The 27,807-nt window shown below is 41.0% G+C and overlaps 1 protein-coding gene across 1 annotated transcript in view; it reads right to left on the minus strand.

Moving 5' to 3' along the window:
* LOC136572955 (alcohol dehydrogenase 1-like) overlaps positions 1–27,807 on the minus strand; it is a 135,162-nt gene that overhangs the window by 107,185 nt on the left and 170 nt on the right. The gene's annotated exons all lie outside the window — the stretch shown is intronic.

Genomic DNA, 27,807 nt, shown 5'->3' on the forward strand with positions numbered 1-27,807 from the left:
ACTGCACCACTAGAACAATTTTTGGCTAAGTATTTGTGCAGTCATTGATGACTAAGACCGCACTATGAAGCTATGTAGCAGAGTGAGGTGAACAGCCTGTCAGGCTGAACACAAATGAGCAGCAATGGTCAGTAGCCCGTTGACAGGGCTTATAAAGACCAAACCACGCCTTCCTGTGTGGAGGGCTCGTCCCGCTAAGCCAATCAGCTTAATATATCATCCGGCTCCGTTTAACCGAGATCTCGCGATAGTTGAGATCCCGCGCATGCGCAGATCCGCCAGGCGTCCGTGATTGCCAACCAACGCCAACCAGACCACCGGAAGACGCAGCGGCATCAGGACGCACTGCCAGACCCGTGCATGTAGTGCACAAGACAATACGGGGCATAGAACAGCCCAGAACAGGAGCAATATCTATTTAGGTGTTGGATAAATAAAGCTTATGGGAAATGAATAAGATATATAAAGAATGTATACCGGACATATCTTGTGTAAAGAAGGTAAGTATCATCAAGGATTAGTTACAGTGCAACATAATTACTAGTCATTGGCAACATATAGGTGGACTATACTTTGGTATTATATGTATACCACGAATCCATCACTCCAATGTCCATTAAGGTCATATTAAAACATGACATCATGTGCATATGAATATTATAATGCAACCAGCATTAACAACATACAGTTCAACGTATAGATACAATATATGTGTGAAAATGACACTTATCTCATGAACCCACCATCAGTGTCAATGATGCATATGAAGAACTGACACTGCTGTCACTCAATGCATAAATCATAGCTAATCACACTATAGGAGACTCTGGTTAGTTAATACAATAGGAGGAGGATTTAAAGATCTAATGGCCCAATGAACAGTATTACACATTGCAATAGTCCAATCAAATACGGGCAATGAATGACAATTGATCATATTGGTCCTTCAGGCTGCAGCCACAATATTGAAAGGAGGATATAGAGATATAAAGGCTCAATAAATGATATTATATCATTGCAATAGTCCAGTTAGATAAAGGCAGCGAATGATAATTGATCATTTAGGCCCTTCGGGGTGCAACAGTCCAACCGGTGAATCCACCGTGTCTCCTTTTGAAGCAACATTTTATCTATATTGCCCCTTCTTCCATTAGGTCTGATGATTTCAATTCCTTGGAACCGGATACAGTCTGGATCATTATTATGCATATCCCGTACATGTAATGCAAGGCTTGTTTTATCACCACGATTGACATTACCTATGTGTTCCAAAATACGTCTACGTAATTGGCGGATGGTTTTGCCTACGTAGTCAAGTGGGCAGGGGCAAGTGGCTTTGTATACTACGCCACTGGATCTACAATTAATGAAGTCTTTTATTTGGTACACCGTGCCAGTAGTAGAGCTGGTAAAATTGCCACCGCGGTTTATGTATTTACAAGCCTTGCATCCTGTACATCTGAATGTTCCCTTAGGTGGATTGGAACCAAGCCATGTTATGGTAGAGGACTGTGCTGAAAAATGGCTATGGACAAGCCGGTCCTTGAGATTACGTCCCCGTTTATATGTGATAAGGGGTTTATTTGGAAGATGTTCCACTAGGTCCGAGTCTTTACACAAAATATGCCAGTATCTATTCAAAATCTGTCTAACTTCAATGGATTGATCGTCATAAGTACCAATAATACGGATCTTGGCATCACTGTCATTTCTCTTTCTTGGTTTCAAACAGTCTTCCCTTTTAACACTCTTGGCATATATACTGGCCTTTTCCACTACCTCCACAGGATAGCCTCGATTAGTGAATCTGTGGCTCATCTCCTGGGATTTGGTGAGGAAGTCATTATCAGACGAACAATTTCGCCGTGTCCGAATTAGCTGTCCCTTAGGTATGCCACACTTAAGGGAGATGGGGTGATGACTTTCCCAGTGCAAAAGAGTGTTGGTCGCTGTCGATTTGCGAAATATCGATGTTTGCAATGATCCGTTTGGTAACTTTATTATGGCGAGATCCAAAAAAGTGATCTGATGGGAATCAATTTCGGCCGTGAAGTACAGTCCCAGATCGTTGTTGTTCAGGTGACTCACAAATCTTTGAAAGTCATCAATTTCACCTGTCCAGAGGATAAGCACATCATCAATAAAGCGGACCCAAAGATCAATGAATGGTGTCCAGGTCTCATTGTCCTCACTAAACACGGTGGTCTCCTCCCACCAGCCCAGGTACAGGTTGGCATAGCTGGGGGCACATGGGCTCCCCATAGCCGTGCCCCTGAGCTGGTGGAAGTACCTCCCCTCAAACAGGAAGTAGTTTTTTGTGAGGACAAAGGACAGCAGGGTCATAAGAAACTTATTATGTTCTTTAAGATGTGTGCCCCTCTGGTTCAAATAGTAGTCTACGGCTTTAAGTCCACCATTGTGTGGTATCGAACTGTACAAAGCCTCAACATCGAGGCTAGCCAGTTTCGTATTTGGTGATAGAACTATATCCTCCAATTTTTTAAGGACATCCGTAGTGTCTTTTATATAAGCCGGTAGTGATTCAACAAACGGTCTTAATGCAACGTCTAGGTATGTACTTACACCCTGCGTTAGGCTGTCATTGCCTGCAACAATTGGTCGGCCTTTCAGTGGATCAAGGCCTTTATGAATTTTCGGTAAACCGTAAAATGTCGCTATTTGAGGCACCGAGGAGCATAAGTATTGAAATTCTTTGTCATCAATCAAGTCATCCTCTTTAGCTTTTGTCAGAATACTTCTGAGTTCAGTAAGAAAGGTATCAGTAGGGTCCTCCTTCAGGATCTGATAGTTTGATTTATCCAATAGTATACGAAGACACATTGATCTATAGGCGTCACGATCCATTAATACTATATTGCCCCCCTTATCGGAGGGCTTAATAATTATCGTTTCATCCTTTTCAAGTGTTTGAAGAGCCATCTTTTCAGCATGAGTAAGGTTTTGATATTTAAATTTCTTATCTTTGGACAGCTTCTCGAGATCCTCTAATACCATGGTTTCAAAGATCTCTATGTATGGAGAATCCCCAGATGGGGGTAAGCTCGTATTTTTTAATTTGAGATCTGTAAAAGGACCTTTACTAGGATCCCTCATATTTTCTTTCTCCAAAGCTTCCAGTACTGAAATGGCTTCTAGGTCCTGATGGTCTACACCTAGCTCTATACACTTTTTTCTGTCACGAATGGCAAAGTGTTTTTTCCAGCGCAATTTTCTTAAAAATAGCGCAATATCTTTAGTCCATTCGAACAGGCAAAATTTGTTAGTGGGGATGAACGACAAACCTTTCTTAATCACAGATTCTTCTAGTTTCGTTAAATTTCGGGATGACAAATTTATGACTTGTAACTCATTCTCATTAGTGATTCCCAAAGCGTCATTCTCGGTATTGTTGATGGTTGTTGATGTTGACACTATGTCTGATGATAGGTTGACGTTTCTACCAGGCCCCGATTCCGTGTCATGTAATGGGTAATGGGTTGCCCTAAAAAATGACCATCATTATTATTACCTCTACCTCTTCCTCTAGTTCTCATCCTCTGACCTCCTCTCCCTCTTCTTCTATCACTATAGCCACCCCTCTTGGAGTAATCGTTAGTGGAGTGTTCACTTTCTGATGAACTAAGTTCACTTTCAGTGGGTGGTCTCACTTCATATGCTCTATTTTCTGTAAAGTCTCGCAGGTCTCTCTGATATTGACTATGTTTATGTTCCTTAAGGAAACTAGTGTATCTATCGATCGTCAATTTTAAAGAATTCTCTCTTTTTTCATAGTCTGTTTCAGTAGAGAACTTTTTGCCCTCTTTGATTAGTTCCTCGAGGGTTCTCCCTGCTTTTTCTAGATTAATTTTTTCCTCCTCCAGGAGGAGATTCATCAATCTAAGCGAGCTATCCGTGGACTCTTTCTGCCATTTACTCATAAATTCCATCGTTCTCAATTTAGGAGGGGGCATTAGATGGATTCTGAGGCCTCTGGGTACAATTTTATTCTCCAGGTAATTAGTGAGAGCCTGCACCTCCCACCATACTTTGACAAAGTCTTTATACGCTCTTGTTATATTTTTAAAGGCCTGATTCAAGGAAGTAATTTGTAATGAAGTATCCATTTCCCTGTCTGAGAACACCATTTTGGCCTCCATAAGCCAGGAGGCTGTATTGATAGTATTGGATAGAAAACCTGTCATTCTTAATCAAAATTAGTCACCGAGACAGAAAGAATTCCCTAGAGGGAAATAAGTGTATCACCGAGGGAACCACTAAATAATACGTAAAATATAACTTTTATTACAGCAAAATTAAAATATTATCGATAAGAGCGTGGTCAAATCTTGGATAAGTGTTGTGCCTATAGTGACCACACGGCACTGTATGTTTAAGATATGCTCCTTGGATGAATAGGAAAATTCATAAATTGTACTGAAATATATAAGTGACCCGGTGTCAATACCACTATCAATAGTATCTTAGTGCGTATACACCGTGTATCACCAGCTTAGTACAATAACTTACTTCAATCTCACACACTGGTAATGGGATAATTTATATCCAATATGTGAAAGAGGTATATACTGTTCTTCCTTTATAAAGATATAATAAAAAGGAATGGTATATTCATGTAGGAATTGTACCAGATTTGAAATCCATCACTAGAGGTGTGAGAGATTCAACATTGGAGTTTAAACACTCTATTATCCAAGGTGTCAGTTCACTACGCCTTAGATCACTGACAATACTAATGCATCATGCTGCTTATGAGTGCTTATACTTATTTTTATTATTCTATTAACATCAGTAAAGCACTATATAGTTACAACAGTGATGCCCTAGAGTCATGCCCCTATAATGTGTACGGACAGACTGGGTCAATCTTGCTGTTTGACAATCACTTTAGAAGGAGTGTCATATATAAGGCAGGACTAGTTTGTAGTCCTAATATGCCTTAATGACCAGTCTCCTCACAACTATGCCTGATACTTAATTGCATCATAGATAGTTTTAGCCCATAACAATGCACTATAGTGTATAGACCTCGGCTTTCTGCCTATTAGAGGTCGCTTTATTCAGTGCTAGATCACAAAAGTCACCATCAAATCACATAAGTCACCATCAACGCGTTTCAACAGCTCATGTAATTAAGCTGTATCATCAGGATGGTATTAAACACAGCAATCACTAAGTGAATTGCATGCGGAAAATTTGGCTGAGTATTAATGCAGTCATTGATGTTTAAGACCACATCACCCAAACACTTGGCAAAGTGTTGGTGCAGTTCCTGATGTATAAGACTGCACCACTAGAACAATTTTTGGCTAAGTATTTGTGCAGTCATTGATGACTAAGACCGCACTATGAAGCTATGTAGCAGAGTGAGGTGAACAGCCTGTCAGGCTGAACACAAATGAGCAGCAATGGTCAGTAGCCCGTTGACAGGGCTTATAAAGACCAAACCACGCCTTCCTGTGTGGAGGGCTCGTCCCCGCTAAGCCAATCAGCTTAATATATCATCCGGCTCCGTTTAACCGAGATCTCGCGATAGTTGAGATCCCGCGCATGCGCAGATCCGCCAGGCGTCCGTGATTGCCAACCAACGCCAACCAGACCACCGGAAGACGCAGCGGCATCAGGACGCACTGCCAGACCCGTGCATGTAGTGCACAAGACAATACGGGGCATAGAACAGCCCAGAACAGGACAATATCTATTTAGGTGTTGGATAAATAAAGCTTATGGGAAATGAATAAGATATATAAAGAATGTATACCGGACATATCTTGTGTAAAGAAGGTAAGTATCATCAAGGATTAGTTACAGTGCAACATAATTACTAGTCATTGGCAACATATAGGTGGACTATACTTTGGTATTATATGTATACCACGAATCCATCACTCCAATGTCCATTAAGGTCATATTAAAACATGACATCATGTGCATATGAATATTATAATGCAACCAGCATTAACAACATACAGTTCAACGTATAGATACAATATATGTGTGAAAATGACACTTATCTCATGAACCCACCATCAGTGTCAATGATGCATATGAAGAACTGACACTGCTGTCACTCAATGCATAAATCATAGCTAATCACACTATAGGAGACTCTGGTTAGTTAATACAATAGGAGGAGGATTTAAAGATCTAATGGCCCAATGAACAGTATTACACATTGCAATAGTCCAATCAAATACGGGCAATGAATGACAATTGATCATATTGGTCCTTCAGGCTGCAGCCACAATATTGAAAGGAGGATATAGAGATATAAAGGCTCAATAAATGATATTATATCATTGCAATAGTCCAGTTAGATAAAGGCAGCGAATGATAATTGATCATTTAGGCCCTTCGGGGTGCAACAGTCCAACCGGTGAATCCACCGTGTCTCCTTTTGAAGCAACATTTTATCTATATTGCCCCTTCTTCCATTAGGTCTGATGATTTCAATTCCTTGGAACCGGATACAGTCTGGATCATTATTATGCATATCCCGTACATGTAATGCAAGGCTTGTTTTATCACCACGATTGACATTACCTATGTGTTCCAAAATACGTCTACGTAATTGGCGGATGGTTTTGCCTACGTAGTCAAGTGGGCAGGGGCAAGTGGCTTTGTATACTACGCCACTGGATCTACAATTAATGAAGTCTTTTATTTGGTACACCGTGCCAGTAGTAGAGCTGGTAAAATTGCCACCGCGGTTTATGTATTTACAAGCCTTGCATCCTGTACATCTGAATGTTCCCTTAGGTGGATTGGAACCAAGCCATGTTATGGTAGAGGACTGTGCTGAAAAATGGCTATGGACAAGCCGGTCCTTGAGATTACGTCCCCGTTTATATGTGATAAGGGGTTTATTTGGAAGATGTTCCACTAGGTCCGAGTCTTTACACAAAATATGCCAGTATCTATTCAAAATCTGTCTAACTTCAATGGATTGATCGTCATAAGTACCAATAATACGGATCTTGGCATCACTGTCATTTCTCTTTCTTGGTTTCAAACAGTCTTCCCTTTTAACACTCTTGGCATATATACTGGCCTTTTCCACTACCTCCACAGGATAGCCTCGATTAGTGAATCTGTGGCTCATCTCCTGGGATTTGGTGAGGAAGTCATTATCAGACGAACAATTTCGCCGTGTCCGAATTAGCTGTCCCTTAGGTATGCCACACTTAAGGGAGATGGGGTGATGACTTTCCCAGTGCAAAAGAGTGTTGGTCGCTGTCGATTTGCGAAATATCGATGTTTGCAATGATCCGTTTGGTAACTTTATTATGGCGAGATCCAAAAAAGTGATCTGATGGGAATCAATTTCGGCCGTGAAGTACAGTCCCAGATCGTTGTTGTTCAGGTGACTCACAAATCTTTGAAAGTCATCAATTTCACCTGTCCAGAGGATAAGCACATCATCAATAAAGCGGACCCAAAGATCAATGAATGGTGTCCAGGTCTCATTGTCCTCACTAAACACGGTGGTCTCCTCCCACCAGCCCAGGTACAGGTTGGCATAGCTGGGGGCACATGGGCTCCCCATAGCCGTGCCCCTGAGCTGGTGGAAGTACCTCCCCTCAAACAGGAAGTAGTTTTTTGTGAGGACAAAGGACAGCAGGGTCATAAGAAACTTATTATGTTCTTTAAGATGTGTGCCCCTCTGGTTCAAATAGTAGTCTACGGCTTTAAGTCCACCATTGTGTGGTATCGAACTGTACAAAGCCTCAACATCGAGGCTAGCCAGTTTCGTATTTGGTGATAGAACTATATCCTCCAATTTTTTAAGGACATCCGTAGTGTCTTTTATATAAGCCGGTAGTGATTCAACAAACGGTCTTAATGCAACGTCTAGGTATGTACTTACACCCTGCGTTAGGCTGTCATTGCCTGCAACAATTGGTCGGCCTTTCAGTGGATCAAGGCCTTTATGAATTTTCGGTAAACCGTAAAATGTCGCTATTTGAGGCACCGAGGAGCATAAGTATTGAAATTCTTTGTCATCAATCAAGTCATCCTCTTTAGCTTTTGTCAGAATACTTCTGAGTTCAGTAAGAAAGGTATCAGTAGGGTCCTCCTTCAGGATCTGATAGTTTGATTTATCCAATAGTATACGAAGACACATTGATCTATAGGCGTCACGATCCATTAATACTATATTGCCCCCCTTATCGGAGGGCTTAATAATTATCGTTTCATCCTTTTCAAGTGTTTGAAGAGCCATCTTTTCAGCATGAGTAAGGTTTTGATATTTAAATTTCTTATCTTTGGACAGCTTCTCGAGATCCTCTAATACCATGGTTTCAAAGATCTCTATGTATGGAGAATCCCCAGATGGGGGTAAGCTCGTATTTTTTAATTTGAGATCTGTAAAAGGACCTTTACTAGGATCCCTCATATTTTCTTTCTCCAAAGCTTCCAGTACTGAAATGGCTTCTAGGTCCTGATGGTCTACACCTAGCTCTATACACTTTTTTCTGTCACGAATGGCAAAGTGTTTTTTCCAGCGCAATTTTCTTAAAAATAGCGCAATATCTTTAGTCCATTCGAACAGGCAAAATTTGTTAGTGGGGATGAACGACAAACCTTTCTTAATCACAGATTCTTCTAGTTTCGTTAAATTTCGGGATGACAAATTTATGACTTGTAACTCATTCTCATTAGTGATTCCCAAAGCGTCATTCTCGGTATTGTTGATGGTTGTTGATGTTGACACTATGTCTGATGATAGGTTGACGTTTCTACCAGGCCCCGATTCCGTGTCATGTAATGGGTAATGGGTTGCCCTAAAAAATGACCATCATTATTATTACCTCTACCTCTTCCTCTAGTTCTCATCCTCTGACCTCCTCTCCCTCTTCTTCTATCACTATAGCCACCCCTCTTGGAGTAATCGTTAGTGGAGTGTTCACTTTCTGATGAACTAAGTTCACTTTCAGTGGGTGGTCTCACTTCATATGCTCTATTTTCTGTAAAGTCTCGCAGGTCTCTCTGATATTGACTATGTTTATGTTCCTTAAGGAAACTAGTGTATCTATCGATCGTCAATTTTAAAGAATTCTCTCTTTTTTCATAGTCTGTTTCAGTAGAGAACTTTTTGCCCTCTTTGATTAGTTCCTCGAGGGTTCTCCCTGCTTTTTCTAGATTAATTTTTTCCTCCTCCAGGAGGAGATTCATCAATCTAAGCGAGCTATCCGTGGACTCTTTCTGCCATTTACTCATAAATTCCATCGTTCTCAATTTAGGAGGGGGCATTAGATGGATTCTGAGGCCTCTGGGTACAATTTTATTCTCCAGGTAATTAGTGAGAGCCTGCACCTCCCACCATACTTTGACAAAGTCTTTATACGCTCTTGTTATATTTTTAAAGGCCTGATTCAAGGAAGTAATTTGTAATGAAGTATCCATTTCCCTGTCTGAGAACACCATTTTGGCCTCCATAAGCCAGGAGGCTGTATTGATAGTATTGGATAGAAAACCTGTCATTCTTAATCAAAATTAGTCACCGAGACAGAAAGAATTCCCTAGAGGGAAATAAGTGTATCACCGAGGGAACCACTAAATAATACGTAAAATATAACTTTTATTACAGCAAAATTAAAATATTATCGATAAGAGCGTGGTCAAATCTTGGATAAGTGTTGTGCCTATAGTGACCACACGGCACTGTATGTTTAAGATATGCTCCTTGGATGAATAGGAAAATTCATAAATTGTACTGAAATATATAAGTGACCCGGTGTCAATACCACTATCAATAGTATCTTAGTGCGTATACACCGTGTATCACCAGCTTAGTACAATAACTTACTTCAATCTCACACACTGGTAATGGGATAATTTATATCCAATATGTGAAAGAGGTATATACTGTTCTTCCTTTATAAAGATATAATAAAAAGGAATGGTATATTCATGTAGGAATTGTACCAGATTTGAAATCCATCACTAGAGGTGTGAGAGATTCAACATTGGAGTTTAAACACTCTATTATCCAAGGTGTCAGTTCACTACGCCTTAGATCACTGACAATACTAATGCATCATGCTGCTTATGAGTGCTTATACTTATTTTTATTATTCTATTAACATCAGTAAAGCACTATATAGTTACAACAGTGATGCCCTAGAGTCATGCCCCTATAATGTGTACGGACAGACTGGGTCAATCTTGCTGTTTGACAATCACTTTAGAAGGAGTGTCATATATAAGGCAGGACTAGTTTGTAGTCCTAATATGCCTTAATGACCAGTCTCCTCACAACTATGCCTGATACTTAATTGCATCATAGATAGTTTTAGCCCATAACAATGCACTATAGTGTATAGACCTCGGCTTTCTGCCTATTAGAGGTCGCTTTATTCAGTGCTAGATCACAAAAGTCACCATCAAATCACATAAGTCACCATCAACGCGTTTCAACAGCTCATGTAATTAAGCTGTATCATCAGGATGGTATTAAACACAGCAATCACTAAGTGAATTGCATGCGGAAAATTTGGCTGAGTATTAATGCAGTCATTGATGTTTAAGACCACATCACCCAAACACTTGGCAAAGTGTTGGTGCAGTTCCTGATGTATAAGACTGCACCACTAGAACAATTTTTGGCTAAGTATTTGTGCAGTCATTGATGACTAAGACCGCACTATGAAGCTATGTAGCAGAGTGAGGTGAACAGCCTGTCAGGCTGAACACAAATGAGCAGCAATGGTCAGTAGCCCGTTGACAGGGCTTATAAAGACCAAACCACGCCTTCCTGTGTGGAGGGCTCGTCCCCGCTAAGCCAATCAGCTTAATATATCATCCGGCTCCGTTTAACCGAGATCTCGCGATAGTTGGGATCCCGCGCATGCGCAGATCCGCCAGGCGTCCGTGATTGCCAACCAACGCCAACCAGACCACCGGAAGACGCAGCGGCATCAGGACGCACTGCCAGACCCGTGCATGTAGTGCACAAGACAATACGGGGCATAGAACAGCCCAGAACAGGACAATATCTATTTAGGTGTTGGATAAATAAAGCTTATGGGAAATGAATAAGATATATAAAGAATGTATACCGGACATATCTTGTGTAAAGAAGGTAAGTATCATCAAGGATTAGTTACAGTGCAACATAATTACTAGTCATTGGCAACATATAGGTGGACTATACTTTGGTATTATATGTATACCACGAATCCATCACTCCAATGTCCATTAAGGTCATATTAAAACATGACATCATGTGCATATGAATATTATAATGCAACCAGCATTAACAACATACAGTTCAACGTATAGATACAATATATGTGTGAAAATGACACTTATCTCATGAACCCACCATCAGTGTCAATGATGCATATGAAGAACTGACACTGCTGTCACTCAATGCATAAATCATAGCTAATCACACTATAGGAGACTCTGGTTAGTTAATACAATAGGAGGAGGATTTAAAGATCTAATGGCCCAATGAACAGTATTACACATTGCAATAGTCCAATCAAATACGGGCAATGAATGACAATTGATCATATTGGTCCTTCAGGCTGCAGCCACAATATTGAAAGGAGGATATAGAGATATAAAGGCTCAATAAATGATATTATATCATTGCAATAGTCCAGTTAGATAAAGGCAGCGAATGATAATTGATCATTTAGGCCCTTCGGGGTGCAACAGTCCAACCGGTGAATCCACCGTGTCTCCTTTTGAAGCAACATTTTATCTATATTGCCCCTTCTTCCATTAGGTCTGATGATTTCAATTCCTTGGAACCGGATACAGTCTGGATCATTATTATGCATATCCCGTACATGTAATGCAAGGCTTGTTTTATCACCACGATTGACATTACCTATGTGTTCCAAAATACGTCTACGTAATTGGCGGATGGTTTTGCCTACGTAGTCAAGTGGGCAGGGGCAAGTGGCTTTGTATACTACGCCACTGGATCTACAATTAATGAAGTCTTTTATTTGGTACACCGTGCCAGTAGTAGAGCTGGTAAAATTGCCACCGCGGTTTATGTATTTACAAGCCTTGCATCCTGTACATCTGAATGTTCCCTTAGGTGGATTGGAACCAAGCCATGTTATGGTAGAGGACTGTGCTGAAAAATGGCTATGGACAAGCCGGTCCTTGAGATTACGTCCCCGTTTATATGTGATAAGGGGTTTATTTGGAAGATGTTCCACTAGGTCCGAGTCTTTACACAAAATATGCCAGTATCTATTCAAAATCTGTCTAACTTCAATGGATTGATCGTCATAAGTACCAATAATACGGATCTTGGCATCACTGTCATTTCTCTTTCTTGGTTTCAAACAGTCTTCCCTTTTAACACTCTTGGCATATATACTGGCCTTTTCCACTACCTCCACAGGATAGCCTCGATTAGTGAATCTGTGGCTCATCTCCTGGGATTTGGTGAGGAAGTCATTATCAGACGAACAATTTCGCCGTGTCCGAATTAGCTGTCCCTTAGGTATGCCACACTTAAGGGAGATGGGGTGATGACTTTCCCAGTGCAAAAGAGTGTTGGTCGCTGTCGATTTGCGAAATATCGATGTTTGCAATGATCCGTTTGGTAACTTTATTATGGCGAGATCCAAAAAAGTGATCTGATGGGAATCAATTTCGGCCGTGAAGTACAGTCCCAGATCGTTGTTGTTCAGGTGACTCACAAATCTTTGAAAGTCATCAATTTCACCTGTCCAGAGGATAAGCACATCATCAATAAAGCGGACCCAAAGATCAATGAATGGTGTCCAGGTCTCATTGTCCTCACTAAACACAGTGGTCTCCTCCCACCAGCCCAGGTACAGGTTGGCATAGCTGGGGGCACATGGGCTCCCCATAGCCGTGCCCCTGAGCTGGTGGAAGTACCTCCCCTCAAACAGGAAGTAGTTTTTTGTGAGGACAAAGGACAGCAGGGTCATAAGAAACTTATTATGTTCTTTAAGATGTGTGCCCCTCTGGTTCAAATAGTAGTCTACGGCTTTAAGTCCACCATTGTGTGGTATCGAACTGTACAAAGCCTCAACATCGAGGCTAGCCAGTTTCGTATTTGGTGATAGAACTATATCCTCCAATTTTTTAAGGACATCCGTAGTGTCTTTTATATAAGCCGGTAGTGATTCAACAAACGGTCTTAATGCAACGTCTAGGTATGTACTTACACCCTGCGTTAGGCTGTCATTGCCTGCAACAATTGGTCGGCCTTTCAGTGGATCAAGGCCTTTATGAATTTTCGGTAAACCGTAAAATGTCGCTATTTGAGGCACCGAGGAGCATAAGTATTGAAATTCTTTGTCATCAATCAAGTCATCCTCTTTAGCTTTTGTCAGAATACTTCTGAGTTCAGTAAGAAAGGTATCAGTAGGGTCCTCCTTCAGGATCTGATAGTTTGATTTATCCAATAGTATACGAAGACACATTGATCTATAGGCGTCACGATCCATTAATACTATATTGCCCCCCTTATCGGAGGGCTTAATAATTATCGTTTCATCCTTTTCAAGTGTTTGAAGAGCCATCTTTTCAGCATGAGTAAGGTTTTGATATTTAAATTTCTTATCTTTGGACAGCTTCTCGAGATCCTCTAATACCATGGTTTCAAAGATCTCTATGTATGGAGAATCCCCAGATGGGGGTAAGCTCGTATTTTTTAATTTGAGATCTGTAAAAGGACCTTTACTAGGATCCCTCATATTTTCTTTCTCCAAAGCTTCCAGTACTGAAATGGCTTCTAGGTCCTGATGGTCTACACCTAGCTCTATACACTTTTTTCTGTCACGAATGGCAAAGTGTTTTTTCCAGCGCAATTTTCTTAAAAATAGCGCAATATCTTTAGTCCATTCGAACAGGCAAAATTTGTTAGTGGGGATGAACGACAAACCTTTCTTAATCACAGATTCTTCTAGTTTCGTTAAATTTCGGGATGACAAATTTATGACTTGTAACTCATTCTCATTAGTGATTCCCAAAGCGTCATTCTCGGTATTGTTGATGGTTGTTGATGTTGACACTATGTCTGATGATAGGTTGACGTTTCTACCAGGCCCCGATTCCGTGTCATGTAATGGGTAATGGGTTGCCCTAAAAAATGACCATCATTATTATTACCTCTACCTCTTCCTCTAGTTCTCATCCTCTGACCTCCTCTCCCTCTTCTTCTATCACTATAGCCACCCCTCTTGGAGTAATCGTTAGTGGAGTGTTCACTTTCTGATGAACTAAGTTCACTTTCAGTGGGTGGTCTCACTTCATATGCTCTATTTTCTGTAAAGTCTCGCAGGTCTCTCTGATATTGACTATGTTTATGTTCCTTAAGGAAACTAGTGTATCTATCGATCGTCAATTTTAAAGAATTCTCTCTTTTTTCATAGTCTGTTTCAGTAGAGAACTTTTTGCCCTCTTTGATTAGTTCCTCGAGGGTTCTCCCTGCTTTTTCTAGATTAATTTTTTCCTCCTCCAGGAGGAGATTCATCAATCTAAGCGAGCTATCCGTGGACTCTTTCTGCCATTTACTCATAAATTCCATCGTTCTCAATTTAGGAGGGGGCATTAGATGGATTCTGAGGCCTCTGGGTACAATTTTATTCTCCAGGTAATTAGTGAGAGCCTGCACCTCCCACCATACTTTGACAAAGTCTTTATACGCTCTTGTTATATTTTTAAAGGCCTGATTCAAGGAAGTAATTTGTAATGAAGTATCCATTTCCCTGTCTGAGAACACCATTTTGGCCTCCATAAGCCAGGAGGCTGTATTGATAGTATTGGATAGAAAACCTGTCATTCTTAATCAAAATTAGTCACCGAGACAGAAAGAATTCCCTAGAGGGAAATAAGTGTATCACCGAGGGAACCACTAAATAATACGTAAAATATAACTTTTATTACAGCAAAATTAAAATATTATCGATAAGAGCGTGGTCAAATCTTGGATAAGTGTTGTGCCTATAGTGACCACACGGCACTGTATGTTTAAGATATGCTCCTTGGATGAATAGGAAAATTCATAAATTGTACTGAAATATATAAGTGACCCGGTGTCAATACCACTATCAATAGTATCTTAGTGCGTATACACCGTGTATCACCAGCTTAGTACAATAACTTACTTCAATCTCACACACTGGTAATGGGATAATTTATATCCAATATGTGAAAGAGGTATATACTGTTCTTCCTTTATAAAGATATAATAAAAAGGAATGGTATATTCATGTAGGAATTGTACCAGATTTGAAATCCATCACTAGAGGTGTGAGAGATTCAACATTGGAGTTTAAACACTCTATTATCCAAGGTGTCAGTTCACTACGCCTTAGATCACTGACAATACTAATGCATCATGCTGCTTATGAGTGCTTATACTTATTTTTATTATTCTATTAACATCAGTAAAGCACTATATAGTTACAACAGTGATGCCCTAGAGTCATGCCCCTATAATGTGTACGGACAGACTGGGTCAATCTTGCTGTTTGACAATCACTTTAGAAGGAGTGTCATATATAAGGCAGGACTAGTTTGTAGTCCTAATATGCCTTAATGACCAGTCTCCTCACAACTATGCCTGATACTTAATTGCATCATAGATAGTTTTAGCCCATAACAATGCACTATAGTGTATAGACCTCGGCTTTCTGCCTATTAGAGGTCGCTTTATTCAGTGCTAGATCACAAAAGTCACCATCAAATCACATAAGTCACCATCAACGCGTTTCAACAGCTCATGTAATTAAGCTGTATCATCAGGATGGTATTAAACACAGCAATCACTAAGTGAATTGCATGCGGAAAATTTGGCTGAGTATTAATGCAGTCATTGATGTTTAAGACCACATCACCCAAACACTTGGCAAAGTGTTGGTGCAGTTCCTGATGTATAAGACTGCACCACTAGAACAATTTTTGGCTAAGTATTTGTGCAGTCATTGATGACTAAGACCGCACTATGAAGCTATGTAGCAGAGTGAGGTGAACAGCCTGTCAGGCTGAACACAAATGAGCAGCAATGGTCAGTAGCCCGTTGACAGGGCTTATAAAGACCAAACCACGCCTTCCTGTGTGGAGGGCTCGTCCCCGCTAAGCCAATCAGCTTAATATATCATCCGGCTCCGTTTAACCGAGATCTCGCGATAGTTGAGATCCCGCGCATGCGCAGATCCGCCAGGCGTCCGTGATTGCCAACCAACGCCAACCAGACCACCGGAAGACGCAGCGGCATCAGGACGCACTGCCAGACCCGTGCATGTAGTGCACAAGACAATACGGGGCATAGAACAGCCCAGAACAGGACAATATCTATTTAGGTGTTGGATAAATAAAGCTTATGGGAAATGAATAAGATATATAAAGAATGTATACCGGACATATCTTGTGTAAAGAAGGTAAGTATCATCAAGGATTAGTTACAGTGCAACATAATTACTAGTCATTGGCAACATATAGGTGGACTATACTTTGGTATTATATGTATACCACGAATCCATCACTCCAATGTCCATTAAGGTCATATTAAAACATGACATCATGTGCATATGAATATTATAATGCAACCAGCATTAACAACATACAGTTCAACGTATAGATACAATATATGTGTGAAAATGACACTTATCTCATGAACCCACCATCAGTGTCAATGATGCATATGAAGAACTGACACTGCTGTCACTCAATGCATAAATCATAGCTAATCACACTATAGGAGACTCTGGTTAGTTAATACAATAGGAGGAGGATATAAAGATCTAATGGCCCAATGAACAGTATTACACATTGCAATAGTCCAATCAAATACGGGCAATGAATGACAATTGATCATATTGGTCCTTCAGGCTGCAGCCACAATATTGAAAGGAGGATATAGAGATATAAAGGCTCAATAAATGATATTATATCATTGCAATAGTCCAGTTAGATAAAGGCAGCGAATGATAATTGATCATTTAGGCCCTTCGGGGTGCAACAGTCCAACCGGTGAATCCACCGTGTCTCCTTTTGAAGCAACATTTTATCTATATTGCCCCTTCTTCCATTAGGTCTGATGATTTCAATTCCTTGGAACCGGATACAGTCTGGATCATTATTATGCATATCCCGTACATGTAATGCAAGGCTTGTTTTATCACCACGATTGACATTACCTATGTGTTCCAAAATACGTCTACGTAATTGGCGGATGGTTTTGCCTACGTAGTCAAGTGGGCAGGGGCAAGTGGCTTTGTATACTACGCCACTGGATCTACAATTAATGAAGTCTTTTATTTGGTACACCGTGCCAGTAGTAGAGCTGGTAAAATTGCCACCGCGGTTTATGTATTTACAAGCCTTGCATCCTGTACATCTGAATGTTCCCTTAGGTGGATTGGAACCAAGCCATGTTATGGTAGAGGACTGTGCTGAAAAATGGCTATGGACAAGCCGGTCCTTGAGATTACGTCCCCGTTTATATGTGATAAGGGGTTTATTTGGAAGATGTTCCACTAGGTCCGAGTCTTTACACAAAATATGCCAGTATCTATTCAAAATCTGTCTAACTTCAATGGATTGATCGTCATAAGTACCAATAATACGGATCTTGGCATCACTGTCATTTCTCTTTCTTGGTTTCAAACAGTCTTCCCTTTTAACACTCTTGGCATATATACTGGCCTTTTCCACTACCTCCACAGGATAGCCTCGATTAGTGAATCTGTGGCTCATCTCCTGGGATTTGGTGAGGAAGTCATTATCAGACGAACAATTTCGCCGTGTCCGAATTAGCTGTCCCTTAGGTATGCCACACTTAAGGGAGATGGGGTGATGACTTTCCCAGTGCAAAAGAGTGTTGGTCGCTGTCGATTTGCGAAATATCGATGTTTGCAATGATCCGTTTGGTAACTTTATTATGGCGAGATCCAAAAAAGTGATCTGATGGGAATCAATTTCGGCCGTGAAGTACAGTCCCAGATCGTTGTTGTTCAGGTGACTCACAAATCTTTGAAAGTCATCAATTTCACCTGTCCAGAGGATAAGCACATCATCAATAAAGCGGATCCAAAGATCAATGAATGGTGTCCAGGTCTCATTGTCCTCACTAAACACGGTGGTCTCCTCCCACCAGCCCAGGTACAGGTTGGCATAGCTGGGGGCACATGGGCTCCCCATAGCCGTGCCCCTGAGCTGGTGGAAGTACCTCCCCTCAAACAGGAAGTAGTTTTTTGTGAGGACAAAGGACAGCAGGGTCATAAGAAACTTATTATGTTCTTTAAGATGTGTGCCCCTCTGGTTCAAATAGTAGTCTACGGCTTTAAGTCCACCATTGTGTGGTATCGAACTGTACAAAGCCTCAACATCGAGGCTAGCCAGTTTCGTATTTGGTGATAGAACTATATCCTCCAATTTTTTAAGGACATCCGTAGTGTCTTTTATATAAGCCGGTAGTGATTCAACAAACGGTCTTAATGCAACGTCTAGGTATGTACTTACACCCTGCGTTAGGCTGTCATTGCCTGCAACAATTGGTCGGCCTTTCAGTGGATCAAGGCCTTTATGAATTTTCGGTAAACCGTAAAATGTCGCTATTTGAGGCACCGAGGAGCATAAGTATTGAAATTCTTTGTCATCAATCAAGTCATCCTCTTTAGCTTTTGTCAGAATACTTCTGAGTTCAGTAAGAAAGGTATCAGTAGGGTCCTCCTTCAGGATCTGATAGTTTGATTTATCCAATAGTATACGAAGACACATTGATCTATAGGCGTCACGATCCATTAATACTATATTGCCCCCCTTATCGGAGGGCTTAATAATTATCGTTTCATCCTTTTCAAGTGTTTGAAGAGCCATCTTTTCAGCATGAGTAAGGTTTTGATATTTAAATTTCTTATCTTTGGACAGCTTCTCGAGATCCTCTAATACCATGGTTTCAAAGATCTCTATGTATGGAGAATCCCCAGATGGGGGTAAGCTCGTATTTTTTAATTTGAGATCTGTAAAAGGACCTTTACTAGGATCCCTCATATTTTCTTTCTCCAAAGCTTCCAGTACTGAAATGGCTTCTAGGTCCTGATGGTCTACACCTAGCTCTATACACTTTTTTCTGTCACGAATGGCAAAGTGTTTTTTCCAGCGCAATTTTCTTAAAAATAGCGCAATATCTTTAGTCCATTCGAACAGGCAAAATTTGTTAGTGGGGATGAACGACAAACCTTTCTTAATCACAGATTCTTCTAGTTTCGTTAAATTTCGGGATGACAAATTTATGACTTGTAACTCATTCTCATTAGTGATTCCCAAAGCGTCATTCTCGGTATTGTTGATGGTTGTTGATGTTGACACTATGTCTGATGATAGGTTGACGTTTCTACCAGGCCCCGATTCCGTGTCATGTAATGGGTAATGGGTTGCCCTAAAAAATGACCATCATTATTATTACCTCTACCTCTTCCTCTAGTTCTCATCCTCTGACCTCCTCTCCCTCTTCTTCTATCACTATAGCCACCCCTCTTGGAGTAATCGTTAGTGGAGTGTTCACTTTCTGATGAACTAAGTTCACTTTCAGTGGGTGGTCTCACTTCATATGCTCTATTTTCTGTAAAGTCTCGCAGGTCTCTCTGATATTGACTATGTTTACGTTCCTTAAGGAAACTAGTGTATCTATCGATCGTCAATTTTAAAGAATTCTCTCTTTTTTCATAGTCTGTTTCAGTAGAGAACTTTTTGCCCTCTTTGATTAGTTCCTCGAGGGTTCTCCCTGCTTTTTCTAGATTAATTTTTTCCTCCTCCAGGAGGAGATTCATCAATCTAAGCGAGCTATCCGTGGACTCTTTCTGCCATTTACTCATAAATTCCATCGTTCTCAATTTAGGAGGGGGCATTAGATGGATTCTGAGGCCTCTGGGTACAATTTTATTCTCCAGGTAATTAGTGAGAGCCTGCACCTCCCACCATACTTTGACAAAGTCTTTATACGCTCTTGTTATATTTTTAAAGGCCTGATTCAAGGAAGTAATTTGTAATGAAGTATCCATTTCCCTGTCTGAGAACACCATTTTGGCCTCCATAAGCCAGGAGGCTGTATTGATAGTATTGGATAGAAAACCTGTCATTCTTAATCAAAATTAGTCACCGAGACAGAAAGAATTCCCTAGAGGGAAATAAGTGTATCACCGAGGGAACCACTAAATAATACGTAAAATATAACTTTTATTACAGCAAAATTAAAATATTATCGATAAGAGCGTGGTCAAATCTTGGATAAGTGTTGTGCCTATAGTGACCACACGGCACTGTATGTTTAAGATATGCTCCTTGGATGAATAGGAAAATTCATAAATTGTACTGAAATATATAAGTGACCCGGTGTCAATACCACTATCAATAGTATCTTAGTGCGTATACACCGTGTATCACCAGCTTAGTACAATAACTTACTTCAATCTCACACACTGGTAATGGGATAATTTATATCCAATATGTGAAAGAGGTATATACTGTTCTTCCTTTATAAAGATATAATAAAAAGGAATGGTATATTCATGTAGGAATTGTACCAGATTTGAAATCCATCACTAGAGGTGTGAGAGATTCAACATTGGAGTTTAAACACTCTATTATCCAAGGTGTCAGTTCACTACGCCTTAGATCACTGACAATACTAATGCATCATGCTGCTTATGAGTGCTTATACTTATTTTTATTATTCTATTAACATCAGTAAAGCACTATATAGTTACAACAGTGATGCCCTAGAGTCATGCCCCTATAATGTGTACGGACAGACTGGGTCAATCTTGCTGTTTGACAATCACTTTAGAAGGAGTGTCATATATAAGGCAGGACTAGTTTGTAGTCCTAATATGCCTTAATGACCAGTCTCCTCACAACTATGCCTGATACTTAATTGCATCATAGATAGTTTTAGCCCATAGCAATGCACTATAGTGTATAGACCTCGGCTTTCTGCCTATTAGAGGTCGCTTTATTCAGTGCTAGATCACAAAAGTCACCATCAAATCACATAAGTCACCATCAACGCGTTTCAACAGCTCATGTAATTAAGCTGTATCATCAGGATGGTATTAAACACAGCAATCACTAAGTGAATTGCATGCGGAAAATTTGGCTGAGTATTAATGCAGTCATTAATGTTTAAGACCACATCACCCAAACACTTGGCAAAGTGTTGGTGCAGTTCCTGATGTATAAGACTGCACCACTAGAACAATTTTTGGCTAAGTATTTGTGCAGTCATTGATGACTAAGACCGCACTATGAAGCTATGTAGCAGAGTGAGGTGAACAGCCTGTCAGGCTGAACACAAATGAGCAGCAATGGTCAGTAGCCCGTTGACAGGGCTTATAAAGACCAAACCACGCCTTCCTGTGTGGAGGGCTCGTCCCCGCTAAGCCAATCAGCTTAATATATCATCCGGCTCCGTTTAACCGAGATCTCGCGATAGTTGAGATCCCGCGCATGCGCAGATCCGCCAGGCGTCCGTGATTGCCAACCAACGCCAACCAGACCACCGGAAGACGCAGCGGCATCAGGACGCACTGCCAGACCCGTGCATGTAGTGCACAAGACAATACGGGGCATAGAACAGCCCAGAACAGGACAATATCTATTTAGGTGTTGGATAAATAAAGCTTATGGGAAATGAATAAGATATATAAAGAATGTATACCGGACATATCTTGTGTAAAGAAGGTAAGTATCATCAAGGATTAGTTACAGTGCAACATAATTACTAGTCATTGGCAACATATAGGTGGACTATACTTTGGTATTATATGTATACCACGAATCCATCACTCCAATGTCCATTAAGGTCATATTAAAACATGACATCATGTGCATATGAATATTATAATGCAACCAGCATTAACAACATACAGTTCAACGTATAGATACAATATATGTGTGAAAATGACACTTATCTCATGAACCCACCATCAGTGTCAATGATGCATATGAAGAACTGACACTGCTGTCACTCAATGCATAAATCATAGCTAATCACACTATAGGAGACTCTGGTTAGTTAATACAATAGGAGGAGGATATAAAGATCTAATGGCCCAATGAACAGTATTACACATTGCAATAGTCCAATCAAATACGGGCAATGAATGACAATTGATCATATTGGTCCTTCAGGCTGCAGCCACAATATTGAAAGGAGGATATAGAGATATAAAGGCTCAATAAATGATATTATATCATTGCAATAGTCCAGTTAGATAAAGGCAGCGAATGATAATTGATCATTTAGGCCCTTCGGGGTGCAACAGTCCAACCGGTGAATCCACCGTGTCTCCTTTTGAAGCAACATTTTATCTATATTGCCCCTTCTTCCATTAGGTCTGATGATTTCAATTCCTTGGAACCGGATACAGTCTGGATCATTATTATGCATATCCCGTACATGTAATGCAAGGCTTGTTTTATCACCACGATTGACATTACCTATGTGTTCCAAAATACGTCTACGTAATTGGCGGATGGTTTTGCCTACGTAGTCAAGTGGGCAGGGGCAAGTGGCTTTGTATACTACGCCACTGGATCTACAATTAATGAAGTCTTTTATTTGGTACACCGTGCCAGTAGTAGAGCTGGTAAAATTGCCACCGCGGTTTATGTATTTACAAGCCTTGCATCCTGTACATCTGAATGTTCCCTTAGGTGGATTGGAACCAAGCCATGTTATGGTAGAGGACTGTGCTGAAAAATGGCTATGGACAAGCCGGTCCTTGAGATTACGTCCCCGTTTATATGTGATAAGGGGTTTATTTGGAAGATGTTCCACTAGGTCCGAGTCTTTACACAAAATATGCCAGTATCTATTCAAAATCTGTCTAACTTCAATGGATTGATCGTCATAAGTACCAATAATACGGATCTTGGCATCACTGTCATTTCTCTTTCTTGGTTTCAAACAGTCTTCCCTTTTAACACTCTTGGCATATATACTGGCCTTTTCCACTACCTCCACAGGATAGCCTCGATTAGTGAATCTGTGGCTCATCTCCTGGGATTTGGTGAGGAAGTCATTATCAGACGAACAATTTCGCCGTGTCCGAATTAGCTGTCCCTTAGGTATGCCACACTTAAGGGAGATGGGGTGATGACTTTCCCAGTGCAAAAGAGTGTTGGTCGCTGTCGATTTGCGAAATATCGATGTTTGCAATGATCCGTTTGGTAACTTTATTATGGCGAGATCCAAAAAAGTGATCTGATGGGAATCAATTTCGGCCGTGAAGTACAGTCCCAGATCGTTGTTGTTCAGGTGACTCACAAATCTTTGAAAGTCATCAATTTCACCTGTCCAGAGGATAAGCACATCATCAATAAAGCGGACCCAAAGATCAATGAATGGTGTCCAGGTCTCATTGTCCTCACTAAACACGGTGGTCTCCTCCCACCAGCCCAGGTACAGGTTGGCATAGCTGGGGGCACATGGGCTCCCCATAGCCGTGCCCCTGAGCTGGTGGAAGTACCTCCCCTCAAACAGGAAGTAGTTTTTTGTGAGGACAAAGGACAGCAGGGTCATAAGAAACTTATTATGTTCTTTAAGATGTGTGCCCCTCTGGTTCAAATAGTAGTCTACGGCTTTAAGTCCACCATTGTGTGGTATCGAACTGTACAAAGCCTCAACATCGAGGCTAGCCAGTTTCGTATTTGGTGATAGAACTATATCCTCCAATTTTTTAAGGACATCCGTAGTGTCTTTTATATAAGCCGGTAGTGATTCAACAAACGGTCTTAATGCAACGTCTAGGTATGTACTTACACCCTGCGTTAGGCTGTCATTGCCTGCAACAATTGGTCGGCCTTTCAGTGGATCAAGGCCTTTATGAATTTTCGGTAAACCGTAAAATGTCGCTATTTGAGGCACCGAGGAGCATAAGTATTGAAATTCTTTGTCATCAATCAAGTCATCCTCTTTAGCTTTTGTCAGAATACTTCTGAGTTCAGTAAGAAAGGTATCAGTAGGGTCCTCCTTCAGGATCTGATAGTTTGATTTATCCAATAGTATACGAAGACACATTGATCTATAGGCGTCACGATCCATTAATACTATATTGCCCCCCTTATCGGAGGGCTTAATAATTATCGTTTCATCCTTTTCAAGTGTTTGAAGAGCCATCTTTTCAGCATGAGTAAGGTTTTGATATTTAAATTTCTTATCTTTGGACAGCTTCTCGAGATCCTCTAATACCATGGTTTCAAAGATCTCTATGTATGGAGAATCCCCAGATGGGGGTAAGCTCGTATTTTTTAATTTGAGATCTGTAAAAGGACCTTTACTAGGATCCCTCATATTTTCTTTCTCCAAAGCTTCCAGTACTGAAATGGCTTCTAGGTCCTGATGGTCTACACCTAGCTCTATACACTTTTTTCTGTCACGAATGGCAAAGTGTTTTTTCCAGCGCAATTTTCTTAAAAATAGCGCAATATCTTTAGTCCATTCGAACAGGCAAAATTTGTTAGTGGGGATGAACGACAAACCTTTCTTAATCACAGATTCTTCTAGTTTCGTTAAATTTCGGGATGACAAATTTATGACTTGTAACTCATTCTCATTAGTGATTCCCAAAGCGTCATTCTCGGTATTGTTGATGGTTGTTGATGTTGACACTATGTCTGATGATAGGTTGACGTTTCTACCAGGCCCCGATTCCGTGTCATGTAATGGGTAATGGGTTGCCCTAAAAAATGACCATCATTATTATTACCTCTACCTCTTCCTCTAGTTCTCATCCTCTGACCTCCTCTCCCTCTTCTTCTATCACTATAGCCACCCCTCTTGGAGTAATCGTTAGTGGAGTGTTCACTTTCTGATGAACTAAGTTCACTTTCAGTGGGTGGTCTCACTTCATATGCTCTATTTTCTGTAAAGTCTCGCAGGTCTCTCTGATATTGACTATGTTTACGTTCCTTAAGGAAACTAGTGTATCTATCGATCGTCAATTTTAAAGAATTCTCTCTTTTTTCATAGTCTGTTTCAGTAGAGAACTTTTTGCCCTCTTTGATTAGTTCCTCGAGGGTTCTCCCTGCTTTTTCTAGATTAATTTTTTCCTCCTCCAGGAGGAGATTCATCAATCTAAGCGAGCTATCCGTGGACTCTTTCTGCCATTTACTCATAAATTCCATCGTTCTCAATTTAGGAGGGGGCATTAGATGGATTCTGAGGCCTCTGGGTACAATTTTATTCTCCAGGTAATTAGTGAGAGCCTGCACCTCCCACCATACTTTGACAAAGTCTTTATACGCTCTTGTTATATTTTTAAAGGCCTGATTCAAGGAAGTAATTTGTAATGAAGTATCCATCTATAGAAAACCCCTACGAGGATTTTATTGTTGTTTTTCCCTCCATGTATTTCCACCCATGGAGACTCTATATGTTCATCTCCCTTCCATATATCTTCCCGTAATGCGGGCTTTAAACAGGATTTTACATAAAGACAAACCCTCCCTCCTTTCTGGTTTTTACAATTTCTTCTGAACAGACTGTAACCCTGTAAGTTCACTGCCCAGTCACAGTTTCATCCAACAAGGTCTCTGTTACTCCCACTATGTTGAAGATTTTCTCAGACATTATTACTTTCAGTTTGTCTACATTATTGTCAATCTTCTAGGATTAGTCACCATAAAGTTTAGACGGTTTTTGTTATTTTTTATTTTAAGTGTATCCCTATTAGCTATTCTGCAAGTTCTAACTGTACTTACCCCGTTCACTGCCATCACCTAGTGTAAATAGTGACCTGGGACTATCTTCCCCTCTATCTCTGTGATTGTCCTCCCTCCAGTTTCTAATTTAAACACTCCCCCAGCCTTCTAGAAATCTTCTCCCAAGCACAGCTACACCCTCCTCATTGAGATAGATCACGTCCCTACGGTAGAACCTGTAGCTGACAGTAAGGTTGTCCCATTTCTCCAGGAACCCAAATCCCTCCTTTTTACACCAACTCTTGAGCCACTTGTTTGCCTCCCTAATATCCCACTTTCTTTATGGTATGGCACATCGTACAGGTAGTGTTCCAGAAAATTCTATGTTACCTGCCACTCCCAGTAACCTGTGAACCCCATCCGTGATGTGTCAAACTCGAGTGCCAGGAAGACAACACACCGTTAGATGTTCCTGGTCTTTGTGGCAGATTGCCCTGTCTGTCCCCCTAATAATTGAATCTCCCACTACCAAGACCTGTCTAGCCTGCCCTGTGCTCTTATTCCCCTTATTACTGGAGCAGACATTCCCCGGCGGTCACAGAACATATTGTGCTGTAGCAGTACTAAACCTATAATGGCACCCCCCTCGTCTGCCAACTTTACAAATTTGTTAGGGTGTGCCAGTTAAGGACTAGTCTATCACATTTGTTCTCCTGGGACCTGTGGTTCTGTGCGTTTCCAGGAGCCAGGTTGATTTGGCTGGCTGATGGTGTGGAGTTCTCTATTTTCTTCATTCCCTCTCAGAAGTCTGGTGTTTGGCATCATGCATGTTTTTGGTGTGATGCATGAGGTACTGGGTTGGATTCCCTCCAACTGTTAACTGTCTTGTTCTGTTGTAGGTGATCTGACATTAGGTGTAAACAGCAACTTGTTCAGTTTGTATGTTGTAATTCTCTTATCTGTTTGTGCGTGTGAACAGTGTCCTGTTCATTGTATATGTTGTGTTACATCTATGGTGAGCCAGGCCCCTATGTTCCAGCGTGGGGCAATCCCTATTACGGCAATTTCCCCATTTGTAGGCAAGACTTCATTGGGGTTTAAGTTGTCTTGTTATAGTAGGGACTCACAAGACAAAGAGGACCCTAGTTGTGGGTTTGTGAGCTTGCGTACTTTGGTCAAATTACTAATACCTCATAATTTAGCTGTTTCCATCTGCTTATGTGTGTTAGTATTATTGGTAAGTGTTTTGGTGTTTGTCTGTTTCTGTTGGTTGTTTGCACGCAAGCCTGGTTTACCTGCCATAGCATTAGGCTGGGTTCACACGGGGTGGAATTGCCGCGGACTTTCCGCATATAAATTCCGTCGACAATCTTAAACCTGAGTCTAAGCAGCAAAGTGGACAAGATTTGCCAAGCTGCACTGAAACTGACATGCCACGCAGAATTGAAAGATATCGCCATTTCTGCTGTGGGCTTTCTCCTCTCAATGGGGACAGATGGACGCAGTGGAATACAGGCGGCAAAGCCGCTTCAAAACCCGCGCTGAATGGTGCAGGTTTTAAAGCTGCCTTTCTGCTGCAAAATCTTATGGAATTTCCGTGCGGCCCTGCTGCTGACATTCCGCAAGATTTCTGCAGGATTTATGCCCCGTGTGAACCCAGCCTTACAATTTAGAGTGTTGTCTGTGTTGTTGTGTATGCATGTTCTCTCTCCCTATGTGAACACAACCTTACGTGGTGTCAGCATGGTGTGTCCTTTGCTCAGAGAGAACATAACATAGCCTCCCCGAATCTCTTCTCTCTACCCCTTCTAATTATCACCCAGCTAACCACCTGCTCAACCTGCTCTCCCATAGTACCAACCACCCCCACATCTACCCCAGCCAGCACCTGGTCAATGATCAGTAAACCTCTTTCCATGATGCTAACTGGACTCAGTGTTGCAAGCTGCTCATTTAGCTCCAGGATCTGGGCCTCCAAATGTGCAACACGCTCATATCTCGTACAGCAGTATGCACCCTCGAACGGCTGTTCAAGGACTGCATACATGGCACAAGATGTACACTGAACAGCATTGTCAATCATGGAGCACATTCTAAATGGGGATCATGCATCATTTTGCTCATTTCTTCCCCTGT

This window comes from Eleutherodactylus coqui, chromosome 7 (genome assembly GCF_035609145.1).
Source record: "Eleutherodactylus coqui strain aEleCoq1 chromosome 7, aEleCoq1.hap1, whole genome shotgun sequence".
NCBI classification, from domain to species: domain Eukaryota; kingdom Metazoa; phylum Chordata; class Amphibia; order Anura; family Eleutherodactylidae; genus Eleutherodactylus; species Eleutherodactylus coqui.